Source organism: Penaeus chinensis, chromosome 43 (genome assembly GCF_019202785.1).
Source record: "Penaeus chinensis breed Huanghai No. 1 chromosome 43, ASM1920278v2, whole genome shotgun sequence".
In the NCBI taxonomy this organism is placed as follows: Eukaryota; Metazoa; Arthropoda; class Malacostraca; order Decapoda; family Penaeidae; genus Penaeus; species Penaeus chinensis.
In genome coordinates, this window is record NC_061861.1 from 18,735,093 (window position 1) to 18,742,592 (window position 7,500).

The 7,500-nt window shown below is 46.7% G+C and overlaps 1 protein-coding gene across 3 annotated transcripts in view; it reads left to right on the forward strand.

The window, feature by feature from the left end:
* Positions 1–266: 266 nt before the first annotated feature.
* LOC125048410 (G-protein coupled receptor moody-like) overlaps positions 267–7,500 on the forward strand; it is a 72,709-nt gene continuing 65,475 nt past the window's right edge. For 2 of the 3 annotated variants that reach the window (XM_047647092.1, XM_047647090.1), the window contains exons 1-2: positions 267–336; positions 3,615–4,377. The gene's annotated coding sequence lies outside the window, so the exon portion shown is untranslated. Of the gene's footprint in view, positions 448–3,614; positions 4,378–7,500 lie in introns of all 3 variants that reach the window. The other variant, XM_047647091.1, reaches the window with a different exon arrangement.

A 7,500-nucleotide genomic window follows, 5' to 3' on the forward strand; every position in this document is an offset into this window, starting at 1 on the left:
GGAGAAAAAAAATGTATTCTAAACTGCAAAATTGTCTCTTTAATCGAGCATCTAAGAACGACGATATATTTTTTGTTCTCGTTTTCCAGTGTTCAGCAAATCAAAAATAATTATAATTAATATTTACGACTTGAACAATTAGTGAAATAATAGAGTCTACCCATCACCCACGTGAGAAATAAAGCCCGCCCCTTACACGCCTCGCTCCGCCCCTTTTCACGCCTGGCTCCTCCCCCTTTCACGCCTCGCCCCGCCCTCCCTAGGCACCCAGAGGGCAACCCGGTAGGCACTCGGTGTCTCTCACTCGCAAGGGGCAGTTGGCATCACACTCCCTTGGTAAGAACCGACCTCGTTAAGGAGGGCATTCGAAGGGCGCGCGTGTTTTGTTTAGTTCTTCTCCGTGCGCAGTGTGTGTGTCTTTTGTTTTCTCCGACTTCTTCGTGCGCAGTGCGTGTGTCTTTAGTTTTCCTTTCAAAAATTTTATATTATTTATTTATTCTAATTTTTTTTAGTGCTTCTGTTGTGTAATTTGATGTGGAAGTTGATACTGTTTATGTGTTTTTTGTGTTGTAGGATAAGTGTATTCGTGATAATGATAGTGGTGGTTATAATGATAAAGATTTTAATAGTAATGGTAGTGATTATTATCATTATTATTATTATTATGATGATGATGATGATGATGATGATGATGATACAATTATAAGGGTAATTATTATCGATCATTGTCATTATCATCATCATCACCATCATCAAAACAAGAATATAGTTGAGATACCCATCATGACCTTGAATACTATCATGATCTTCATTATCACCTCATTATTATTATTGTCTCTCTTGCCATTTATTCTCCCTTACGTCTCATTCACTTTTATTTGTTCGTGTCCCTTCGTCCTATTCTGCGATTTGTGGCTTCGAGGGAAAAATAAGAATGTGTTCGAACGTGTCCTTTCGAGTTGTGTTCGTGTTGTGTTTTTTTAGTGATGTGTTCGATTCGTTTCATTTTGTTTTTCATTTTGCATTATTATCATTATCATTATTATTATTATTATTATTATTATTATCATGGTCAACAGAGTTATTCTTTTATTTCGATTTTTTTTTTCTAATACGGGATATCATATTTATATAATATTTTGTACGTTTATTTCTAAGCCATTTACACGCCACAAACAGACACAAACAAACAAACAAATAAAACCCCGGCCCTTTCACATACAAACACACGCCCACCCTCCCACCGCCCATCACACCCACGCCCACCTTACCCCACGCCCTCCCACCGCCCATCTCTGCCCCTCAGTGCCCACGCCCACACCCCTCGCTACAAGGCCAACCCCCCCCGCACCCTTCCTAACCCACCGGCCCACTAACCCACTCATCCCGATCGCTAACTCCTACTAACCCACCACTAACTCATCAACCTACCCACTGACCCACCCATTAACCCACCACTAACCCACTAAAACACCCACTGCCCCCCAACCCACCACTAACTCACCCACTGCCCCTCAACCTACCCACTACCCCCTAACCCACCACCATCCCACTCACTACACCCCAACCCACCACTAATCCAACCACTGACCCACCTATTCCGATCACCAACCCACCTACTGGCCCACCAACACCCCCACTGGCCCACCAACCCACCCCCGGGCCCACCAACCCACCCACTGGCCCACCAACACCCCCACTGGCCCACCAACCCACCCCGGGCCCACCAACCCACCCCCGGGCCCACCAACCCACCCCCGGGCCCACCAACCCACTCACTGGCCCACCCAGCTGCCACGCCAAATCAAGACGAAATGATCGCATGTCCAAATTCTCCAGAAGGCTGGTGGGTCGAGATTATCAGCGGGGTGGGTGGGTGGGTGGGTGAGGGGGGGAGTGGAAAATAATGGTAGTGTGGGTGGGCGGAAACTTTTTTTTTTTTTGGGTGGGGTGAGTTGGGGAGTTCTGTGGTGTCTTGTGGTATTAGAGCGTAAACTATCTTACTCTCTCTCTCTCTCTCTCTCTCTCTCACACCCTCGCTCGCTCTCTCTCTCTCTCTCTCTCTCTCTCTCTCTCTCTCTCTCTCTCTCTCTCTCTCTCTCTCTCATTCTCTCTCTCTCTCTCTATCTATCTATCTATCTATCTATCTCTTCCACTCTCTCTCTGTCTCTTCCTCTTTCTTTCTCTCTCTCTCTCTCTCTCTCTCTCTCTCTCTCTCTCTCTCTCTCTCTCTCTCTCTCTCTCTCTCTCTCTCTCTCTCTTCCTCTCTCTCTCTCTCTCTCTTCCTCTCTCTCTCTCTCTCTCTCTCTCTCTCTCTCTCTCTCTCTCTCTCTCTCTCTCTCTCTCTCATCTCTCTCTCTCTCTTTCTCTCTCTTCCTCTCTCTCTCTCTATCTATCTATCTATCTATCTATATATCTATATATCTATTTATCTCTCTCTCTCTCTCTCTCTCTCTCTCTCTCTCTCTCTATCTATCTATCTATCTCTATCTATCTATTTATCTATCTATCTATCTATTTATCTCTCTCTCTCTCTCTCTCTCTCTCTCTCTCTCTCTCTCTCTCTCTCTCTCTCTCTCTCTCTCTCTCTCTCTCTCTCTCTTTCTCTCATATGGTCTGGCCTCTGATATTATTTTGTGTAAGAAAAATATGTATTAGGTGTTCGGTGTTATTGTTGCCATTCTGAAATCGAAAATTAGTTTTAGGTCTGTTGTCATCTAAAACCAAAATGAAATAATTAAATAGATAAATAAAATAAGATAATACATAAAATAAATTGTCAGAAGGCGACTGTTGTCACTTCAAAAGCAAAATCTTTTGTCAGGAGGTGATCGTCACCCAAGGCCTAAGCTACACATTACTCTGACCCGCATTTTATACACTTGGTCCCTCTTGTTTGCCTCGTTTGTTCGTTCGTTCAGTTCGTGTGTGTCACTTCCCTTTCTCGTTCATTGTGTGACGTCATTCTTCTTTTCCTACTCTGTGTGTGGTTTTTCATTTTCCTTTTAAGCGTTAGGCTGTGAGTGGTTTTCTCTGCCCTTTTATGTTATCTTTATTTTACTTTATTTCTTTTTTTGATTTTAGGTCTTTCATTCTTTAGGCTGTCAGTCTGTCTCTGTCTGTCTGTCTGTCTCCCCTCCTTCCTTATCCCCTGGTAATTTTTCCTTCCTCTCACTCTTCCTTTCTCCCTCTTCCTCCCTGACATTTCTCCTTCCCTTCCTCCCTCCCTCTCTCCCGCTCTTTCCTCCTTCCCCACTGACCATTTCTCTTTCCTTTCCTTCCTTCCCTCTCCTTCCTTCTCGCCCTCCCTCTCTCTCTCTCTTTCCCTTCCTTCCTCTCCCCCTCCCTCCCTCCTCCTTCCTTCTCGCTCCTCCCTCCCTCCTTCCTTCTCGCCCTCCCTCCCTCCCTCCCTCCCTTCCCCTCTCCTCCTTTATCTTCCTCCCTTCCTCCCTCCTCCCTCCCTCCCCCAATGCCCCTACCGAATCCTCCCTCTTCCTAATTAATTTCCTCATGGTGTCTAACATCCACGAATAAGGACATGCAAAAGTACTGTTTTTTTCTGTCTATATTTCGACTATTTATTTTATTTCCGTTTTTTTTTTTTTTTTTTCCAGATCGTCACCGCCAACAGACTGACTAATCCTACTCAAGTTGGTCTGACGGGAGTTGGCTGAGTCAGCAGAGAGTCAGAGAGCGCTTCGCTGACCTAATTCGAGTTGGTGACCGGACAAGGAGCTTTAGTGTCTGCAAGAGTCAGGAGTCCTTGGAGTCAGGAGTCAGCAGTGTCAGCAAAAATCAGACGAGGACTCACGATCTTCCCACTCGCACCCCGAAAGTCAGCAAGTGTCAGAACAAGACTTCTCGGCTGACCAATAGCTTTCTAAGCGGACGTGACGCGCCGGGGACAGCCACCAGAGTCAGGGCGCGAGCTACAAATTACCTCTTGTCCAGCGGGCCCAGAGAGGAAGCCACTTGCCTGTGTTTGTTGTTCTTGTTGTAATCGTCTCACTTTGGGTGTTCTTTTTGCAAATAAAAAGGAAAGTGAAGAAGAAAGAAAAAAGAAATGACACAGATATACGTATAAATAACAGAGAAAAGAGAGAGAGAGAAAAAAAAACAGTAACAGTGCATAAAAAAGGAAAAGTTGACAGACTCATTAACTCGAGAGTGATTCGGACGCTGCTTCGAATTCCCCTCACGCCATCGCTTCTTTGTTAAACCCAGTGCATTAACCGGCTAATAAAGTAGCGATGAACTGAACAAAGACCCCATCCTGTGACGCTGCTACAGAACCCCAAGTAGTCAGTCCCCTTCGCTACCTGGGATATCCGCCGGGGTTGTGAACGTCAGAGGCGAAAACTTGCGTCCGGCGAAAAGGTACGTGCGTGATTCATGTTTCTTGAGTTGCTTCGAGACCTAGTTTTTTTTTTAGAGAGAGTCTTGGTGGTGGCTGGTGGTAGAGTAGTTTTATTTTCTCGTTTTGGGTTGTTTTTGTTTTTTGTTTTTGTTCTGTTGTTGTGTGTATTTCTTTCTATTTGTATTGTCTGTGTGTCTTACCTTTCTTTCTCTCTGCTTCTCTTTCTCTTCTCTCTCTCTCTCTCTCTCTCTCTCTCTCTCTCTCTCTCTCTCTCTCTCTCTCTCTCTCTCTCTCTCTCTCTCTCTCCCTCTCTCTCTCTCTCTCCCTCCCCCTCTCCCTCTCCCTCTCTCTCTCCCTCCCCTCTCTCTCTCTCCCCCTCTCTCTCTCTCTCCCTCTCTCTCTCTCTCTCTCTCTCTCTCTCTCTCTCTCTCTCTCTCTCTCTCTCTCTCTCTCTCTCTCTCTCTCTCTCTCTCTCTCTATCTCTCTCTCTCTCTCACCCTCCTCCCTCTCCCTCCCTCTCTCTTTCTCGTTCTCAATTTACATAACCTTGTGTTTTACCGCTTTGCTTCATCGTGGAAGGATGATCTATTTTCGAAATACAGACAGGAAAGGAAAATACATAATGACTGTGTAAGGTAAGCTCACGGTACATTCGTTTCTGTATTCATTTATTTAATTTATATTTATTTACTCTTTTTTTTATAATTGATTTACGTTTCGTTTTATTTTCTCCGTTTTCTGTTGGCTACTATCTTTATCTCGAGTTGTGCCTATGTCCCGTCTTTCGCATTTCTCATCCTTGTAGGTTTTTCTTCTTCTTTGTGTGATTATTACGTAGTCTTCTTCCATTACGTCACTCCCTCAGTATTATACAACGACTTGTATCCTTACCATGCCCTCTGCCTCTTGGCCATTTCCTTTCACTCTGGCCACTTCCTCTCAGACTGGCCATTTCCATTCTCCGTGGTATCTACCTCTTCGTCCAGCCTCTTGGTCCGAATATGGCCACTTCCTCTTAGCCTGGCCTCTTATTCTGACTATGGCTACTTCCTCTTAGCTGATTCTCCTGGCCACTTCCTCTTCGCTCGGCCACTCCTTCTCGTCCTTTTTTCTCTTCCTCTCGCCCTTTCTCCTTCCTCTTATCCCTTTTCCTTTCTTTTATCTTTCCCCTTGCTCTTATCCTTTCCACTTCCTCTTACTTTCTCCTCTTCCTCTCACCCTTTCCCCTTCCTCTTACCCTTTCCCTTTCATCGTATTTCATCTTATCCTTTCCCCTTCCTCTTATCCTTTCCCCTTCCTCTTACCCTTTCCCCTTCCTCTTACCGAAGCTCCCATTCCCTATAACGTTCGGCAGCAACCTGTACCCCTACGCTGGCCTCTTCCTTTTCCCCTCACTCTCTCTCTCTCCCCTTTCGTAGCTTCCATACCGAGCTTCCTCCTTCCCCTTATCCCGTCCTTTGCTTCCCCTCTTTTTCTCGTTCTTTCACTCTTCCTATTTTTTTCGGTTCTACTTCGTCGTTAATTTTGTTTTGGTTTTGTTCTTGTTTTTCGTTTTCGTCGTTTTCTTCGTCTCCTTTGCAATGGGTTTTTGTCTTTTCTTGTCTTTTCTCTTTTTTTCTTTCTTTTTCTCTCTCTTTCTCTCTTTCTTTCTTTCTTTTTCTCAATCTTTTTTGTCTCTCTCTCGCTCTCTTTCTCTCTCTATCTATCTATCTATCTGTCTATCTATCTATCTATCTCTCTCTATCTCTCTCTCTTTCTCTCTCCTTCTCTCTCTCTCTCGGTTGCATTTTTTTTTCTGTATTTTTTTCTCTGGTTCCATCTCTCCCTTCTCCATCTCTCCCCTCGCCACTCTATATCTGACCCTTCCTCTCTCTCCCCTTACTGATCCCTCTGCAACGTCCCCTCATCCTCCGCCCCCCTTGCTCTCCCTCCCCCTCCCCCTCCGCCCTTCCTTTCCCCTCCCCTCACCCTTCCCCTTCCCCTCCGCCCTTCCTTTTCCCTCCCCCTCACCCTTCCCCTCCCCCCTCCCCCCTTCTTTTCCTCTTCCCCTCCGCCCTTCCCCTTCTCTTCCCCTCCCCCTCCTCTTCCCCTCTCCCTCCCCCCCCCCCCTCCTCCCCCCCTCCCCCTCCCCCTCCCCCTCCTCTTCCCCTCCCCCTCCCCCTCCGCCCTTCCTTTCCCCTCCCCCTCCCCCTCCCCTCCTCTTCCCCTCCCCCTTCCCCCCCTCCCCCTCCCCTTCCCCTCCCCCTCCCCCTCCCCTTCCCCCTCCCCTCCCCCTCCTCTTCCCCTCCACCCTCCCCTTCCCCCTCCCCCCTCCCCCTCCTCTTCCCTCCCCCTCCCCCCTCCCCCTCCGCCCTTCCTTTCCCCTCCCCCTCCCCCCTCCCCCCTCCTCTTCCCCTCCCCCCTCCCCCCTCCTCTTCCCCCTCCTCTTCCCCTCCCCCCTTCCTTTCCCCTTCCCTTCCCCCTCCTCTTCCCCTCCGCCCTTCCTTTCCCCTCCCCGAAGCCTCGTTCCAACCAATCGTAATCCATTTCCGTGCATGTAAACAATCGTTTTTCCTCTCTGCGTGTTGTTGTTGTTGTTGTTGATGTTGATGTTGTTGTTGTTGTTGATGTTGTTGTTGTTGTTGATGATGATGATGTTGATGATATTGTTGTTGTTGTTGATGTTGAAGTAAATGTTGATGTTTGTCATAGATGTTGCAGATGTCGATGATGTTGTGGATGTTGATGTTGACATGGATGTTGATGATGTGCATGTTGATGGTGTTTGTTGTTGTGGATGTGGAGGACAGGACGGGTCTTGTTCGTATGGGAATGGGAATGGGAATCGGTTGGAATGAGGATCACGGGTGGTCTGTTGTGTGGCATTTGGTGGCGTGTTTATGCTGTCGTTGTTTTTTGTTTGTTTGTTTGTCTTAGTTTGGTTTTCTGTTTGTCTTCCTCTTTGTTGCATCTCTCTCTCTCTATCTCTCTCTCTCTCTCTCTCTCTCTCTCTCTCTCTCTCTCTCTCTCTCTCTCTCTCTCTCTCTCTCTCTCTCTCTCTCACCTCATTCTATTTTATTTTATACTTCATTCCTTTTGTTTTATTGTTCTTTGCCTGCATAATGCCATCTAACACGAGATTGTTATACACGAATTAACACATC